Below are 19,961 nucleotides of genomic sequence, written 5' to 3'. Positions count from 1 at the left end.
ATATATTCCTTTAATATGTATGCATTAATTCATTCCAATTTTATGTATTACACTACGGTCCAGTAGGTGGCAGCAAATATGCCCTCAAAACGGAGGGTAGAAAGAAGAAGAATGTAGGGGGGGGGGGGGGGGTGCTGACGTCACATCCGCTACATTGTTATGGTTGTTACCATAGATACGGATATGTGAATACGGTTGTAACAGCTTTTTTATGTTGAGTTTTGGGCTTCGCGGAGGAGCGCCGACATGCCCGGCCATTGCTGCTGCATTCACGGCTGTTCCAGTGGTTCACACGGTAAGAACGAAGAGAAATTAAACAACGGACTGCGTTTCTTCTGCTTTCCGAGGTGGAAAAAACATGAAGACAAACTTGTGTGAGGTGACGAGGAGACACCGAATGGCCTGAGTAACAGCAGTTGGAAGGAACGACGTCACTTTCGACTGCATTTTATCATCAAAAAGGGTCTGCCCCTTCATTTTCATTCAGGTACGCTCTCGATTTAAAACACTAGCAAAAGTTACGTTTTGTTATAGCCTACTGTGTGTGGTATTTTGCACTAGTGTTGCCATTTTCTATATGGAGAACCTGAACGCATCTCTAAAGATGTTGTTTTTTAAGCACAGTCAGCAGGTTAGACCTCAGAAACCCTTTCTAAACTGATAAATAGTTGGCGTATCTGGTTCTTAAACATACTATTCTGCGCATGTGTAAAACTTAAGGCGCGGGGGCCAAATCTGGCCCGCCTTAACTTTTTAGGTGGCCGCCCCTCACACATTAACTAAAACAAGATAACAGTTGTGTCATTCAGTTATATTTTATCAATCAAATAAAAGCAGTTTTGTTTATATTGTGCCAAATGATGTCAATGTAAAAATATGTATTATTTAATAATAGTGTTTTTTTCAATACATTCTTCTACAATCACCCTTTTGAGGACATTCATGATCTTGACTAAGGCAGCAACTAATGATTATTTTAGTTATTTATTATTATGGTAAATAGAATTTTTTATTTAAGCCTATGTATGTAATATTAAACATGCATTAAATGGTGGAAATTAACAAGTAATTACTTTTTTTAAATTAAATGATATTTGCAAATTAGCCTGTGGCTAGAAAACCTTTGTACAAAACGTTGGCTGCTGTTTTTTCTCATGCAACATTGTTTACAGTTCAGCCATTGATTAATTTGAATTTAAATTATCTTTTAGAAATAAGAAAATAAACATTTTACTGTCTAAAATGCAACATCAGCATTCCTTTTGAACACTCTATCACAAAGAATGCATCTGCATTTAAAAAATACTTTTAACATTACTTCTAAGCTCTTTAACTTAACATCAGTACAGTTTATGATTAATCTAATTTCCTAATTTCCTGTGTGGTAATTGTACGCTTCTTTTGGTGAACATAAAAGGTAGTTAAAATATTTTTGTATTATACCAAAGTGTAGCAGTTAAAGTAGATGCATGCTGTTCTTACAGTTTAAAATCATTTTAATTCTAAATAAATATTAGCAGAACTTAATACTCCTGTGAGTCTTTTTCTTGTTTCTCTATGTGGTTTGGCTTGTACTTAGTTTTCCAGTCTTTACGCTTTAAATTTTGCTACAATTTAAGGCCTTTGAATTCAACTCTACTAACTCAGTTACTGTTTTTCCAGGAAATCCAGCGTATGAAATGCTAACAACCCATTCTGATTGGAAACCGTCTCTGCTGCTGGGCCAGAAGGAGGTCATTCAAGAAAAAGAGCAGCAGGAGACGCCACACACAGCTGAGGTTGTGCAAAAATGTGAAGAGGAAGAGGAGAAACGGGAGGAAACCGGCCTCTCACTACCTGTCGAGGAAAGTTCAGAGGAAAACATGCTTGACCAACGTGCTTAGAAGCAAATCACTAGTCTAAAGAGTGAACTCACTGAACTTAATCTTACAGAACTGCTCTTATGGAGTGACAAAAAGGTAAAATATTACACCAGACTTCAGAGCCATTCCACTTTTCAGGTCTTGTTGCGCCGCATCAAACCTTTCCTGCCGCAGGTTCCAACAAAGTTGACTCACTTTCAGATGGTCCTCCTCACCTTAATGCGTCTGAAGTTGAATTTTCCAGTGGATCAGATAAGTTAGTTATTTAACATGCAGCAGAAACCTCTAACGCTGCATTCAAGGACGTGATCTGTGCGTTGTACGCATGCATGTCTTCTCTGGTCCACTGGCCGGACAGAGAGCGGGTGTGGGCCAGTATGTCTCAGCTGTTCCTGGAGACATTTGAAAGACAGCTTGCCATGATCGTCGACTGTTTTGAGGTTTCCACAGAAGACGCCGTCCAATATGGAGTCAGGGGACGGACACAGTGGCACGGTGAAATACGTCACCGGCATCCCTCCACAGGGAGTCATTTCCCTGTGGAGGTGAAGGGGGCAGCAGTGACGTAGAAATCACAGAAAGCTGTGGTCGGCTGGACAAACTGCAGCAGCGTGACGTAGTTCTGCGTTTTAACATGAAGGACGGTCTGGGCTTGGTGTGTGCTGAGGTCAAAAGGTCATCACCAGACAGCCACAATGAGCTGGATCAGAAGACATCTGAGGAAACAAGATGGCTAACGCACATTAGAAGCCATGTTAGGAGAATTATTGGTTCTGTTTGCAACAAATCTAAAATATTACATTCAAGCTTTCACATCAGGATGATTGAACCGTGTGAGGGACAGACGGAGACGCTGCTAGACAAGGTCGTAGCAGTTTGTTATGCTCTTATAAATCTGTGTCCAAATGGTGTTCTTTCATTGCAAAAAGGAAATTAACAAAAACTGTAGGGCAGCTGTAAACTCTCGTATTATTATGACTTTATTTTCGTACCAATTTTTCTTAATAACATGACTTTATTCTTGTAATTTTATTTTTTCTTAGTATGGCCGTAATACATGTGTGTTACAAAGTTGTGAATGATCACATTGCAAACCAATAAAGACTTATAATTCTTCTGTAACTGCTTTGTTTTTATTTGGTTTTCCCCATTTAACTTTGTCAAATAAAGAGCAAATATTTCCACATTCTCCACAAAAGTTGTGTGTGACGGTAGGACTGAGCGATGTAAATTTCACATAGTGTGAACTTCAGGCTGTTTAAGAAGAATCTCACACAACACCAGGTTTTTTTTATTCATTTAGTTTTGTGGTGGTCGATTAAACTTAAAGTTATGAGTCGTTTTACCGAGAAATTAATCAGAAACACCGTGAGAGTTTGAGTTGCTTTCATTGTTCCAGAGATTAATATTAAAATTAGAAAAAGCATAAAAGATGGACTTTCAGTATACACAGGTGGAACGCTTGCAAAATGATTAGCTAATCAGTGGGTTGAAGAAATAAGACCGGTGAGATCAGTAAATTTTCATATTTCAGGTTTCTGTTATCATTAGTTAGTTTGAAATGTAGCCATTCAGAAAGCAGGCCAGATATTTTAAGAGAAATTCTAAAAGTATTAAAGAGGATAAATATGATGGGTTCAATAATTAACTTTCTATGAGCACCAGCTCGTTATGGTGCTAAAGGGAAAGAAATGGTGCATAGGGTAGCAACAGGCTGTTAGAAACTCAGTTAATTTTAGTAAAACATTAAAGATGACTGGCAAACACAGTAAGAGAAGTAAATAAAAGTACATTGGTTTAATAAAATTCAAAAGAAGACTAGAGAAATGAGAAGTACAGAGAGGACCAAGAGAGAACAGGCAATTATTTCATGTATCGGATTTGGGCACAGTTGGTTAAATAACACAAAATGGTGAGAAAATGTCTGCGTTTGTGGGTGAAAAATATAACAAAAGACATAAATTAAGTAATTATGAGTTTTTACATATCACAAACAGCATTTCTACAACATAATTAGGCCAACATGTTCACCTAAACAGACAGAGGCCCAGTTTTAGGGCATTAAATTGCAAAGCTAAATCGTGCTATAAAATGGCTCTATGTACCTGGAAAATACCTAATACTGCCCCTTCAGATGGGTAACTATAAAGCACACTGGTTATAAGGTTATTCTGATACAAATCAGAGTCTATCAGTGATTAAATCCTCGTTCTCCAACCTGGAACTAAAATATCTTAAACCTGGATGTGATGTTATCAGCAGATAAATGAAAGGAAACACTAACCCCAGGTTTTCAGTTATGCTTTATGCCATGGTGCGCTTCTTCTTTCTGTGTGTTGCATCTCTTTTCCTCTTAAGCAGCGTTTTTACTTTTACTCACATAAAACTTTTTTTTCTTACAATACCTGCGTCTGTGTTTGGGTGCTCCAGCTTCCACATTGTGACAGAGCATCACTAGCAACACCCAAACAACCCTGACAGCTTTAAAAGAAGCAGTTAACAGAACATGACGTATTAGTAACCAAGTCAGCCAATTATGTCTCCCCTGAGAGGAGAGATAACGTGTTATTGTTCTTCCCAGGTTCGCTGCAGAGTTCACGAAGACCTTGATCTGCCTCCTTGGCTTATTAAGCTGCATCACTGAAAATCCCTTTCTCCTTCCCTCCTGTTCTTTGTGTTTCCAGATCTGCTCCCTTTCTGTCATTTCGACTCCCCAGAGGGCGCGTCAGCCTCCAGCTTTTATCAGAGGGGGTTGTTTGTTCTCCTGCTGTACCTGCATGAAGAGAAGAAGGTGCAACTTTAACTCAGGTTTGTGCTTCTGCATTCCTTGGTCGAAAGGGATTAAGGTTAGTTTGTTGCTGAGTTTAAAGAAAACCTGGTAACACACAGATCTCTCAGAATTCTGAGTCTAATCACAGAATCCTGAAATCTTTTCTCAGAATTTTTAATTTCTTTTTTTCACTCACATTCCTGACTTTTTAAAGTGATCTCAGAGTTAATTTCCTGAGGTCAAAAGTCAGAATGGATGGAAAGCTTTCCACCTTCTCATTTCCTCTATTAACACTTTGACCAGCACGTACATGAGGATGATTAACAGCACTAAGATCCTCCTCCTTGTTCTGATTGTTTTGTTGTTTTTTAACTGGGAGAAATGCATTATTACACATGGCAATAGTAGCATTAGGAGTAGATGGAAGAGCTTGATTTTTTCACAGATTATCTTATATTGTAACAACATGGTGACATTTTTAAGAAATATGGAAAAAACACATTTTGGAAAAGTTAGGCAGTAGGCACTGCACCTAGTTTTAGATTTTAATTTGGAAATACATTTACATAATTTCCATTCCACTTCACGGTTACGTTGTACTTTTTGTTTTTATCCAGTGGATCCCTGAAAATACTTTTTAAAAAAAACACCTCAAGAATTTAAAATCTAAATATGTTTAGTTCTAGGAAAACATGAGTCCATATTTCTGTTCTTCCAAATCATTAAATATCAGTTCTTTAACCCTGACATGAAGCTTTTACAGTCATGTGTTATTAACACCCCATCAGTTCTGAGTGCTGCAGCGTTGGCAGCTGTTCACAGACGCTTTTCATCGCCTTGACACAGTGAACTTTTGAACTTCAGTCAACTCTCTTGCTCACTTTCTTCATCTGCTCTAAGAGTTCAGATGTGATTTCATAACAGGGGTGGACATTACTCTTGTATTGCTGAAACTTTTTTTTTACCCTATACACAAAACAAAACACTTGCATCGTGTGTCTAACAGCTGCAACAGTCCAGGCTGCAGAGCTCCACTGGATTCAAAAAGGGATATAAAGTCAGGTTGGTGTAAAAAAAAAAAAAAAAGAATAAATTGCTTCTTTGCTTCAAAGAAGCTCAAACAATATTGGCACAAATTTACTTATTTGAAAGATATTGATATGTTAAAAAATAACTAAAAAATAACTAACATCAGCCAATATGTTAGCTATATGTAGCTATGCTACATATAGCTAAAATAAAAATTTCTGCTCTGTTTATCTAATGTTTCTGCAGAATCCTCCCTTTGCATTGCCTAGTTTCACAATTACAATCCAAATTTTAAAGATATTGCTGTTGCTTCTTATTTTATTTATTTATTTATTATTTTTATTAATTAAAAAAAAACACACGTCTCCAACTGAAAACGATTTCTCAGCACACCATGTTTTCAGATTGCCGCTGCAGGCACTTTGTTTACACCAACTGATGCATTTTTAATGAGGAATAATAAACCAGGAAGTGAAACACGTTGACGAAGAGGAGAAAATGTTCCTTCAGGGGAATTTTTAAAATGCTCAGAAACTTTTTGAGCTACACGAAGCCCAGTCTGAACTTTTGAGAAATCTGTTTAATCAACGCAGTCCTTGTTGCTGAGGTTTATAAAGCAGACCAGATGTGGTTACTCCATGTTCTTCCTCACCGTCTCCAGCTCTTAATGCAACATTATGACTGTTATGTAAGCCACTGCGTTCCCCTCCACACCTCTGCTGCAGCTTGCAAGGAGCCATTAAAGAAATATTACACGTATAAATATTTAAATAACAACAAAAGACCCTAACCTGCTTCTCAAAACACCAAAAAGTCGTGATTAGGAGATTGTAACTCGCTGCATTTCTTAAATAACAGCTAATTAGGAGTTTGTGCTGCTGCTGCTGCTGCAGGTGTTTGCTGTTCACGTTTCCAAAGCAGACTGCTTATCAACACAGAAAAAACAGGAAGAAGCTGAAGGACTTACAATTACCAAGCTATCATGTCACCTCTGTGTATTTAGGCTATGTAGATGCCTGCTACTGTGTAATTAGCTTAGCGTGCTAATAACAGGAGCCAACATCTCTGTTCCCATCTGGAGCCAAAATATATATTTATCTGAGACATTGTTGAAGTGCTGTGTCTATTCAACTTGTTTGCTACTAAATGTTAGAAATGTTTTCAATTTAAATGATTCTAAAAGTATGAAATCACTCTGCACATTTTTAAGCTAAAATTTGGGTTTTACTGCTTCTAAATGCTCGAGCGTTGTTGTTTTTTAAACCCCATGCAGTTTATGGCAGTAAGTTGATGTTTTTTTATATTTGGAAAATGAACAATTTCACAAACCTTAGGAATGTAACGTCACAAATCAACAGGCACTGCCTGTTGCCTAGCAACCCCAATGGAACTGCGGCTGTCACCTAGCAACCCAAACTAAGCTCCAGCACGTTTTGCTAGTTTTACTGCTGTACAATGGCTGCTGGAAAAGACAAGTGGTTTGTTGTTCATTTTCCATTCAGAAATCTTTGGCTGCATTCTTGTTGGCTAGGCACGAGGCTCTACTGATGCTTTTCAAAGATGTACAGTTGTGCAATTGCGCGTCTGTTTGGAGCCATTTTCATATGGGAGTGTAAACGCTACATTGTTCAAGGAAGCATAGTAGGTCACTTTTAAGTGAAAAAAGTTATTGGTAAAAACAAAACACTGAATTTATTCCCCGTTTTTCAGATTTAGTGAAAGATTTTGATTTCCAGTATCTTGTAGTTCAGTTTTAAAAATGTCGGTTTTGTTTCAGTCATTCAAATTCACAAGTTCCTTTGTTGTTGATTATTTTTTTAAATTCGGGTTTGAATCTGAAACTACTCTAAAGAGTGTCAGACATTATGGGATAGGCCCCTATTAGCCAAAATGTGTTCACCAAAATTTTCTGAAATTTGTTAGCAGGGTATCTCCCTTTAAAATATGTTTTTGTGTGATAAAATGTTCTGCATATTGTTCTGTCTCATAAGAGCATTTTATTTTCATGCAGCTACCAAGCAGAGACTCTTCCTGAGAATCTGATTGGTTTCTTTTTCTAAAATCTATCCAGGGAATCACAGCCTGCATCATGTTTCTCAGAATTTTCTGTTCCTGGTGGATTGCATTAATGTCTTTTCGTCTTGGTTTTGGCCACAATTAAGATGTTCTTTGAAAACATAATTGCTCTTTAGTTGGAAAATGATTGAATCAATCACACTCAACAACCTTTGATTCACGTAATCTTGCAGGTGAGACGTTTTCCTCCCTTTTGAACAATCAGAGTTAATGTTTCATCTTTCTTTAGTTCATTTAGCAGTGATGTCTAAACCATCTGTTCTGATCCCAAAGCGGTGCGTCTCAGTAAAGACTCAGGACTTTAAATGCAAAAGACAGATTTTCCATTCTGTAAATGTATCTAAAGTGATATTTATCTCAATATGATCCCACTGAGACCTGCAATGTTCTGTGAAAGCCTTGCAACATAGAGACATAATCCAAGTTTTTCATGTATTACATCAGTTTTGAATATGCATATTTACAGGCTTCTGATTTAAGCCTGCGAATATCCCACAGATTTAAGTTTTTAATGCATAACTAAAAACTTAACTATGTTTTTAAGATTTAAGATAGATACCATAGATTTAAGATTTATGGTGACGATTATAAATATATATTGTAGAAAGCTTTCTTTTTCTTGAATTCTGAAGCAATTATTTGATCATGCCTTCTGCAGTACTTTAAGCAACCACAGGGTGGTGCTACAGCTAAATGGAAAACTACCAGCCCCGTTAGAAAATTACGTTCTGTTTTCATAAATTGCTTAACTATAGTTGGAAAGAAAATGTTAAATAATAAAAAAATAATAATAATAAGGTGAGTTATTCTCAAAGACATTTAAATAAAATGTAAAAGTTGACCTTTATGTACAAATCTTGAAATTGTGAGTTCTTTCAGGAGCTTTAAAAAGTCTAAATTTAGGAAAGAAGCTTCTCAAAGAACAACCATCTGCCTTATTTTATTGCCATTAGTAATGCAGAAATGCAGAGCTCAGCAAACTGATTTGAACTTGTTTACATCCACTCAGTCAAATCGGCAGCCTGATGCAACACAGCCGATTAATGAGCAAAGAAACGGGAGATAAACGGGTGAAATATTCGAAATATTACTTAATTAGACAACTTTATTTGTAGTCAAATGATCTCTAAAACGCCACTAAATTTCATAAACAGTTTTCAAATAATCTGTAATTTCTTAATGAAGGATAAATGTGACCCAAACAACCTGGGAGTTATGTGTAAATGTTATTTTTCCCCCTTTATGAAATCATTGACAACGTCTGAATAATCACGTTTTCTGGTTGGATTTTGAAAGTCAAACTCAGGTTTGATTACTGCCAGACCTGGAGAATAATAAAATTACTTAAATAGAACCTGTCAAACAACATGAAGTAGGAGCTCATGAAGCAACTCATCAGTGGAAAGAAATAACAAAACAGAAACATATTCATTTAAATCTGTAAGTCTGGAAGGATGGACTTTTTCTAAAGACTTGAATATTCTTAGATTCAAGTCTTGTTGTTATTTAAATAATTTTAAGATAATTTAAAATGTTTTAATGTGAATAACCATAAATGGGCTCCAGCAGAAGATTTATGTAAACTCAATTTTCTGCACCAGTTTACATTTCCATAAAGTTATTCAGCTCAGTTATCATACTAACTAGTCATCTTGTTGCTACTTTTGAGACTTTTGCAAGAGCTCAGGATTGTCTTTTTTTCTGCCTCGCTGCTTGTTCCCCTTTTTTATGCTTTATTTTTGACTCAGAGATAAAAGGCAGAGCTATTATAGTTGTTTTCCGACTCACAGTCCACCTGCCAGATGAAAAGAGATTTGACAAATAGAAGAATAAATGAAAGAAAGAGGCTTTTACATCATTTCAGTTACAGAATCAGCAAAATGCCGCTCTATTTCCATATTAAAAGCAGAGCAGAGATGGTTGCAGACTTGTTTACCTGAACAAAGAAAATTCAGGTTTGGACTCTTCTCTTGTCTTAACACCAGAACTCTGAATAAATTAAAAAGAATCGTGACATATCTTATTCGACGTACACAAACAGAATAAACTTAAGCGTGTCTGCTTGTGGAAAGTTAGAAAAGCCTCAAATGAAACAGTGTGGCCTCATTTTGGCAGCTTATGACAGCTAAGAGACGAGCTGTGAAACCTGCAGGAGGGAGTTCAGGGGTTGTATAATGAACGCTACATGAATAAAAGAGGATAAAGTGTCGAGAGGGAAATCGCTTTATTATACTACGTCATCTCGAGAGCTGGCAATGAAAGCAGCTCTAAAAAAGCCAATTCTGTCACTGCTGGAGGGGTTATTTGCATGTCACTTGTGGGAATTTTTGTTTTGTTCTTGAACAAATTAAGAGTCAATTAAAACAATCAAGGGAAGAAAAATACTTCAAATGTTTCCAGAGGGGGAAAGAAATAATCTTCCCTCTGCTGGGAGGTACTGTGCCTTTAAGCAAGGCAAGGATTAGATTACCTCCCCAGCTTATCATCAAACTCAGCAGAAGCTTGATAATAACCCATTAATCAAAAGAACAAGCCAAACCTGGGAAACATCTAAAACATGAAGAGACGTAGTTGCTGAGGACCAGAACAAAACAACATTAAAACAGACAGAGGATAACATCTTCTGTGTCTGTTTTTTTCCCCAAAATGTTTTTCTGTTCTCTGTAAATCTGACAAGTGCGTTACTTTGGTTTCCAAAAGGTTAATCTGCTGTCTTAGAGTGTCGAGGTTCTGCTTATGTCTTCCTTTACTTCTTTATTTTTGATAAAGGGACAGTACACATAAATGTTGGTGGGCCCTGTAAATGTACATGATGTACCCCAAAGGCTAATTTCCATCTGTACTCGCCTTAACACTTTTAAAATAAAATGTAAAATTAAAGCCAGCAACAGGAGGCTCTGCAAAATTTCGAGAATAACGCAAATAGCAAAGATGAAAATGAAAATATAAGATGAAGCTTAACATTTTTTTTTATGAATTGTGAAAACAAATATTTAAAAAACCAACACTGACGACAGAACAACATGTGATTCTTGGACATATTGTGCATGTATAAATTATTATGGACACCTAATATCTATAAACAAATCATTGCACTCATAGTGTGTAATTTGCACAAAGCACTAGCTGCATATTGCAGGTCGTGTTCAGATTTAATTGCAACACCAATGTAAGCATTCAGCTCTGGGTGCGTTGCCTAAAGGAAGCTGCAAACATGTAAAAACCTGCCTTTCTTTACTAGATTGACATCTAACTTTTAATGATAGTAAGAAATTAAAAGTTTACATTTCTTCTTTGTCAGTGGAAAAATGTGAGGCAGTGAAAAACCAGAAAGCACCATCTGTTTTAGTTGAAAGAAAAAAAGCCTAACACTCATTCAAATTACAGATTTAATTGGAAGAAAAGCACCACAGAGAATAACGCTAATTAATTTTAAAAACTGTCTTCAGCTGCAAGTTGCTGTATTTTTTATTTTTTTTATGCAGAATGACAACAGATAGCCTGCAGAACTGACGCCATCATTGTCCTTCTCAGTTCAGGAAATCTAATCTGCTTTGATAAAACTGTCTTTCACTGACTTTATCTCATTACATGCTCTTGTTTTACATCCAGCATCATTAAGAAACCATTTGTGCCTATACTGAAATATATTTTACCCCAAAGTTGATCTCTGAAAAAGCAGCTAATCATCTAAATGAATATTTATTTATGAGCATCTATCTGTGTCAGTGAGGCATTTGATTTGATTCAGTGACACAAAATATTCGCAGATTTTCCTGCTGGGACCAATTATTTCTTAAAATTATCACATCACTAACCCGCTTGCATATTTTTTTTTTCATCTGCTGCCTAATACCTGAAATAAGATCACAAATGTTTGATGTTATTTTTGATCTAAAAACAAACACATTTAATAATGCACTACAGTAGCTGTGAAGACACGAGGATGTGAGAATGAGATGAAAAATGTGAAATGAAAATTTCTGCAGGGAATGTTTAGTAAAGGGAAATCTTTCTTTTAATGCAACAACTAATAACAGGATCCAGCTCTTGAAACTTCTGCACACTTTTAAAGTAGAAAAAGCCTGAATAATATGGAGAAGAAAAGGTTTATAAAGCAAACTGGGGAGCCACTAATCACTGAAAGTGGACTAAAGAAGGATGGATCCAATAATAATCATAAATCGAAGAGCCTGTCTGGTATTTTAGACCAACATTTTTCTTATTAAAATTGCACTGTCTTTGTTTTCTTCATCATCTAGATTCAAACCGTCTCCATAACGCTTCTAACTTGATTTTAAAAAACACAAAAAAACAGAGAAAGCTTCCTAACCTGTCCGCTCATGTGGTGTTTATACCTGATTAGTGGCTGCATGGTTGCACTGGAGCAGGCGTCAAGCCGTCAGTCAGCACAGAGACACGCAGGACAAATTAGCATGCACACAAGCAATCACAGCAAAGGGCAGTTTAGACGGACAAATGGGCCTGAAGTGTCAGTCTGGTCGATTGTGTGAAGCTTGAGGATCCAGAGGCAGCATGAAAAATCCATGTAGAACCACAACGGCTGCGATGCACAGCAAGACAATTTAAATTATTGTTAACATTTATCCATTTATCCAATCTTTAACAGTTAAACATGCTAACCTAAAGCTGACGAAGCTCCCAGCTGTCTGGTTGCTAATTACACCGTCTTAAATGCAAGATTACTACAACAGTGGCATTGCATATGCTATGAGTTTATTTTGGTAATTAGTGTGTCCAGAATATATAATATAGGTCAACCAGAGAATGAAAAAAATATCTTCATTCTGTTGCTTATTTATTAAAATAAATGGTAACACTTTACTTGAAGGGGGGTGAATAAGACTGACATGACACTTTAATGAACATGTCATAACACCTGTCATGAACATGAATAAGCCTTCATGAATATTTATAACTGTTGTCATAAAGCGTCAATCGGTAAATTATGACACTTTTAATCAAAGTTGACATTATTCAAAATGTCTTTATGACAACTTAACATTAACCAAGAAATCATTCCTGTTTAAACTTTACCTTTAATAACATCCATCCATCCATTTTCTTACACCCTTGTCCCTCAGTGGGGTTGGGAGGGTTGCTGGTGCCTCTCCAGCTAGCGTAACGGGCGAGAGGCGGGGTCACCATGGACAGGTCGCCAGTCTGTCGCAGGCTTTAATAACATAAAGATACCTAATTTTTAAAGTGAAATCAGTAATACTTTTATAACAAATTTCAACAGTAATGATTTCTTGGTTAATGTGTTATGTCATGTTTATTAAAGTGTCATGTTAGTCTTACTCACCCCCCTTCAAATAAAGTGTTACCAAATAAAGGATTTCCTGTCACTTTCAGTCCACTTTACAGCTATTACAACTAAATTAAAAATCCTTTATTAAGCCCAAATTAAAATGAAATGTTGCCGTTTCCATGTCATCGGTGGAGGCAGCATGATGTAGTGAGGATGTTTAATGGGAGGAGGCCAAGAAATCAACTAACAGGACTGAAATAAAAGTTTATGTTCAGGAAGGAACACCAAAGCAAGAGGTTCAGAACAGCCAAAGTTACTTCCTGCTGCAACGCCTAACCGTTTACGTTTCTTTCTACCAGTAATACTGTGAGATTTGGAAATCATTTTTGGATAAATATATCAGGATGAGATTATAATACCATGTATTGTTTGGTGTTTTAAACCGTCCGTACAAAAGCGCATTCCGATGTGTTTACAGATTAAAAGGAAGGTCAGCACACTTGTATTTTTTATCAGCTGTGTATTCGTGTGTGTTTGTGTTTATATGTAGCCTGAGAGGTCTGGAAATAATTAAGATAAGGGTGGAGGCTTGGGGGAGGCTCACATGCATCTCTGGGATATATTTAGCCGTAGGTATTCAGAGGCAGAAGCTTCCCTCTGTTCCTTTCAACAGTTTTACTCTTCCAGAGTGTGTCAGCACCTGAGACGACTCAACCTCTTTCCACAAAACCAAACAGAAGAAAACAGGGTGTGGCAAAGCCAGAGAAGAATGCATTTCTGGAGCTGCAGCGATAGCAGAGGTGGGAATTGCACCGTGAAGGCAGTTATTGACTGATTTGATTTTCTTTACCAGCTGCAATTGAATACCATGATGAGATAAGCGAGTTTCCTCTCCGTGTCCAGGAAAAATCAGCGTACAGATGTTCTGCCATGAAGGCTCCTAACCAGCACACCATAAAGAAAGATGGAGGAGCCAAGGGAGGAAATGAAAAAGCAGGATACAGTTACATATCTGAGAAAGAATGAGAGAAACTGAGATAATGGCAGCTCCTCTATTTTTTACTCTCTAGACACACAACAGTCTCCCTTTCAGATTATCTAAGGGATTTTTTTTTTTTTTTTAAACAGGATTTTGTTTAGACGTTTATTTTTACTGATAACCTGAAGGCCACGGGCAACACAAGGCACATCCAGGGGAAATCAGAAACTTTTTTCAATATTCCTCATAATCAATACTATCATTTCAGGGACCATTCATAACCCTGAACTGTAAAATTATCTGATACTGATACTTGTCCACAAGTTGCTTAAGTAAAGCAAAAATGTAAAAAATATAAATAAATAAATAAATACAATGTATATATTTTATTTTATATATATATATACTGCTTACAAGAAGATCATAACAATCCAACAGTTTAGTCATACGGACACAACAGGAGAGGGGATTTATCAGCCACACACTCACCTGGGAGCTGCAGGAAACTGGGAACGTTTCACATCAAGACGTCCGCCCACCTCTGGAGGAAGGCAGCAAAGGAAACGTGAAACTCAGCCCTTCCTGTCCGGCTCTAAATCAGGATCAGAGAGGAAGATTATATGATATGGCCTGTGCTTTATTGTCTGAAGGTTTAAAGTTCAAATGTTGAGCAGTGGTGAAGACTTCTCATGTTAGAGTTTGAGGTTAAATTAATTACAAATCTAATACCCATGTTAATTACATTACATTAATTATCTTAAATCATTAAAAGTTGAATCATTACTGATGGACTGACAAAAAGTTGCATTTGGCATCAAAGCCGCTACAAATTTATGGGATAAAATATCAAAATTTTACTTAAAATAAACACAAATTCGATTGGATGAGCTGCAAAACTGAATAAAAATGAAGCAAAATGGCAAATTATTTAATTTATATTTGTGATTCAGAAGCAGATTCTACTACGCAGAGAAGACAACTTTAGGAGCATGAAAAAATAAAGAAACTTAAGAGATTCTAACTGCATACATGACGGGGAAATATGTATTTCCCAGGTACTATGCCCTTATATAGCACAACCAAGTAATTGTTACCTTCAGTTGTTATAAAAATGTGACATGTATATCAAATATGACTTAAAAGCAATTTTACTTTCTTTAAATTGGGCCTCTGTCTCTTTAAGAAACTCCTGCTCTTTCTGAAAGTCGTCACAACAGCCTCTTCTATTACCTTTAAACTACGTTTTTACCACTTTCTTTTGTTGTTTTTACTAACGTTTCTCTGGGAAGTAGCTCGTCTGATGAGCTCAGATGATGTGCCGTTCCACCAGGTGTTTGCTAATTGCTGCTGGCTAGTCTGCAGGAGCTTCACTGTCAAAGTGTTCTGCATAGCTCAATGGTTGCCATGGAAATTAAAGGATTTCTCAAACATGCATAAACGAATCAAAACAACACTCTTAAGTATATTTTTGATGTGGGAGTAACATTGCAACATGATGTATGTAATACTGCCTCTTTAAAATTAGGGACTCTAACTTGATTTTCTTCTGAAATATATGAAAAATTGAACATTTATCATATTTAAGGTGACTCTGTGGCATGATGGTCATAGCTCAGGATAAGGATCATGGTTTGAAAAATAAATACATTCTTCTTTATCAGGCAGTTTAAAAACTCTGATGTCTTTCGACAGTCCAACACCCCAGCTTGATTTTCCCTGTTCAGATTGTATCCAGTATAATGTAAGAGGTGGTCCAGCTCATAATACAGGTATGGAAAATATTAATAATATGTTCCTGGCATTGGTCAAGACTTTGATTGGCAAGTGTTTCATGGTACATAACCCCAAAAAAGACGTAAAATCCAGTCTAACACATCCAGCCATTTCCCCCCACAGTTTTACCAGTTAGTCCTCTCTAAGTCTCACATTTTTGCACGTATGAACATTTATATCCTGGATGATTTGATTAATCCACCCAGTCACGTAAAGTCAGGACATTGATGCCTGTGGCGTTCTCACTTTTGAATTTTTTCTGACTTACGAGCGAGTCGGACGTAAGAGCTGCAGGTATCCCAAGCCTGAAGGAAAGGAAAACACCGACATGTGGCTTTAATGTGGAGCGGGTCTGCAAACCGGACCTCCACGCATCCCTGAGACCTTGAAAACACACCTCAGGATGGAAAGAAGCACGGCAAACACACACACACACACACATTCCTAAATCCTGATATCTAAAGTATGCGCTGCGGTCTGACTGTAGCTGGTACTTTAAAGAGGCTGAGAAACAGCCAAAAGCGTGCAGGTCCTGTAATGGTTTCAGCATGCTTTAACTCCCTCTGCCTGGCGAGATCTAACCCGAGTTAAATCATTTTTGAATGTCTTTGAGGGGAATTCAGCTCCGAACAGAAACCCAAACAAGTTTGAACTGAACAGTCAAAAGTCTGAGTGTGTTGACGAGTAAACTCCAAACTACAACACACAGCAGAGACCTGACACAAGCAGCTATTTCCAACTCTGCTTTGAAGTATTACTTATATATCTTCAGAGGAAACACTTGAATGTGTGTTAGAGATTAGTGAGAAATGCTTTTGTCTTTCCCCGGAGACGCAGTGCAGTTTCTTTTTTTTCCTCCTGTCAGATCAAAGCAGCCGAGCTGCGATTTCAGAGATGTCAAAACCGGGTGGATGCCGGCGCCATGAAACATACATGACAGGATTACAAGGGGAAGTACTTCCCTGAATAAAGAGAAATTTTGATGAGCTTAAGATTGCTTCTCTTTACCCTAAGAACTAACTGAGGGGAAAGTCGGCAGAAATTGCAATATTTTTCCATCCAAAATAGAGTGCTGCACACCAAGTTTCCGCCACGTTTTTATTCTCACAGCCAAATTTCTGTGGTAAACAGAATGTTTTTGATGTTTAAAGGGAAAAGCAAAATCATTCAAAATAAAGGATGATACACACTTTTATGTGTGGTTTGTTTTTATTGCTATTGGGTTCCTTAATTTGTTGCAGTGGATTCCTTCCTTACTGAGCATTTGATGGTAATTATGAGCGGGTGAGGAAAGAGTTTCACTTTTAGATGGAGGTCAAAATGTTTCTCAGAAGGATGTCGCTTTGACTCCAAATGAAAAATAGCCCCTGTGAATCCCTTCTCTGGTTCATGCACGCTGTTTCTTGTTATTGTGAGTTGATTCACAGACACACTTTAATCTTAGTGGAGATTTCAATGTTGCAATTGAAGCAACAGAGATATATTATAATGTCAGCTTGCTGTAGGAGATCCAGTGCAGTTGGACATGAGGGGATGCCCTGGCAAACTCCACAAACTCCTACCGCTCAGTGCATCAATAAATCTACCTACATGTAGTTGGAACAGAGAAAACAAGACTTTTATTAAACAGGTACTGAACACTTGTATTTTTTAAATCTTTTATTCTGAAAGAAAAAAAATAGACAGTTAATAAATGTTTGAACATGGAGATCAAAACATTTAAAAAACTAAATATTTTTCAACGATTTTCAGAGAAATTAAAAAATGCAACATATCTGTAAGCTCAAGAAGTTTTCTAAGTAAATTAGCAGTTTAGAAAGTCTATTCTTTAAAATATTTACAATTGATAAGAGGTCCAAAGATAACAAAATGTCTCTTTGATGTTTTAGATTGTTCTGCGATAATCGGCTGCACAGTGGCACAGTTGGTAGAGCTGTTGCCTTGCAGCAAGAAGGTTCTGGGTTCGATTCCCGGCCTGGGGTCTTTCTGCATGTTTTGTAACGTTTTCTGAGTTTGCATGTTCTCCCTGTGCATGCATGGTTTTTCTCCAAGTACTCCGGTTTCCTCCCACAGTCCAAAAACATGACTGTCAGGTTAATTGGCCTCTCCAAATTGCCCCTAAGTATGAGTGTGTGTGTGCATGGTTGTGTGTCCTGTGTGTCTCTGTGTTGCCCTACGACAGACTGGCGACCTGTCCAGGGTGACCTCACCTCTCGCCCGAAACGTTAGCTGGAGATAGGCACCAGCAACCCTCCCGACCACATTAAGGGAAAATGGTGCAAGAAAATGGATGGATGGATGGAGTTAAAAAAAAATATTCACAGGGACTCAGGAACCACAACTGCCTGTGAATAGTTGAGACTGAAATAATTGAGAGCTCCAAAACTACTTATATTTTCTTATTTTAATAGTTAAAACACCAAATATACCTTATTATGCATTAATACATGCAGTGAAAACCTTCTTTGCCCTACTACAGATCTCTGCTCTTAGCACTGTAGCCAATCAAATGAGTGTTGCTCCTGGATTGACTGTTTTTGAAATGCCACCCAATAGCCTCTCAAGTTAGCCTGTTCTACATAATTTGTTATGTACAGACGGCTCGGATGCTCAGATCCTTGGCTATCAAGAAACTGGAGACATTGAAATTTAAAATTTTACCCAATCGCTAATGTTTGTCCATGACTTATGCTCCAGTTTGAGGCTATGAAGTTTACCGGAAATTGCCTACTCTGTAAACAATCCTCCTCTGCTGCGAAGAGCAAAATGCTGATCCGAATGAGGCGGATGTTAATGTTAATTTAATATTTGGAAGGGTTGCCAACACAGACTGAACGGCTTTGTTCACTTCCTCCGCTGCCTTTCCTAAAGCTACTGGCAGACTACAATCCTAAAAAGATCCTTATGTTCGCTGACTGGCCCAGTAGAAAAGCCTCCAGAGACAATCAAAGTCAATGGGAGAAATCCCAGATGGAGAAGTGAAGGGAGTTGAGAATCAAGCGCTTTTCTCTTTATTAGGAAAAATTACCAAGCATAAAGTCATGATATTACAAGAATACATTCACAGATTTTAGACTTCAGGATAGTCTTACTCTCATTTCTTCCTTTTGAACCGGGAAAGTACCGCACCAGGTGAACACAGAGATCCACATGTGCTTAAGCAATCCTCCAACCTATCATAGGTGTAAGATTTCCTGCTGTTCGAAGCAAACACACGCACACACACGGCGAAGACCCTTCTCTGTCCATCTGGAGACGATTAGTGTTTCTCCAGCTCACAGGAAGTCAGTCATCATTTCAGGCTGACAGGTACATGGAAGAATCTCACCGTCTCTCTCTGCTCCAAGGCGTCCCGTACAACCATCAGCTCTGTGATTCTTCACAGCTTTTTGGCATTCGCTCTGATCGTCTGGCGGGATCAGCTGAAGGAAATCACCTTGCTTTATGGAGTCCAGAGAGTGAACACAGATCGTCTTGTTTCTTTAACCTGGATTCAAAGCTGCCTGGGAATCCCACTGTTTCAAAATCAGCCAGATCACAATGTGCCAGTAAAACTTTTTTTCCCTGCCAACTCACTCGCTGTGTTTCCATTACAAATGTGCACAAAACCTTGATTTTCCACTAATGTCGAAAAAACACAATTATGCAATTGTGGCATTCCCATTATAGGTGCATGAAGTAACTTTTAAAGTTTAAAATATTTGTTTAAACTGTCACTATGTCATGACCTTGCCATCTAGGCTGCCTTCTCCCAATCCGGGACATAGCGCTATCAATCACAATCTTGTAAGGTGCTTCTCACCCTCCTCTTCCTCCCCCTTTGCTCACTGGCACACTTTATGTTGTGAATGCTAATCCTAGCTAGCATGGAGACTAATGACGCAGATAAGTGTTTTTCCTGTAACCGTATGTTATTTTCCCATTAGTACATTTAGCAATGAGTACATGTGCTTGATTAACAGCGCCAAGACCCTCCTCCTGGCTCTGATTGGTTGTTTTCGGTCCTGCATTTCTTCAGATGACACTAGCAGCTCCTGGAGGAGGTATTGCATACTGTCAAGACATGTAACATATTTTAAACAAATATGTAAAAAAATATTTTTAATAAAAGTTACGTACTGCAGCTGTAAATAACACAACCAATTAAAACCAGGTCAATAAGTTTGTATACGCAACACGTCATTAAAAAAAACATGCTTC

General features: G+C 37.6%; 1 protein-coding gene and 1 long non-coding RNA gene across 2 annotated transcripts in view; both read left to right on the top strand.

Moving 5' to 3' along the window:
* The first annotated feature begins 139 nt into the window (after window positions 1-139).
* On the top strand, window positions 140-2,984 carry LOC108167107 (uncharacterized). The gene is made up of 2 exons (XR_001777508.1): window positions 140-487; window positions 1,663-2,984. It is a non-coding gene; the product is annotated as an uncharacterized LOC108167107 (long non-coding RNA).
* A 1,603-nt stretch (window positions 2,985-4,587) lies between these two features.
* The window catches only part of zeb1a (zinc finger E-box binding homeobox 1a), a 93,404-nt gene continuing 78,030 nt past the window's right edge, over window positions 4,588-19,961 (top strand). The window contains exon 1 of the mRNA XM_008433929.2: window positions 4,588-4,670. The gene's annotated coding sequence lies outside the window, so the exon portion shown is untranslated. The remainder of the gene's footprint in view (window positions 4,671-19,961) is intronic.

Source organism: Poecilia reticulata, linkage group LG17, assembly GCF_000633615.1.
Source record: "Poecilia reticulata strain Guanapo linkage group LG17, Guppy_female_1.0+MT, whole genome shotgun sequence".
Lineage (NCBI taxonomy): Eukaryota > Metazoa > Chordata > Actinopteri > Cyprinodontiformes > Poeciliidae > Poecilia > Poecilia reticulata.
Note: the sequence above shows the minus strand (reverse complement) of the source record. Positions and strands in the feature narration are given on the sequence as shown.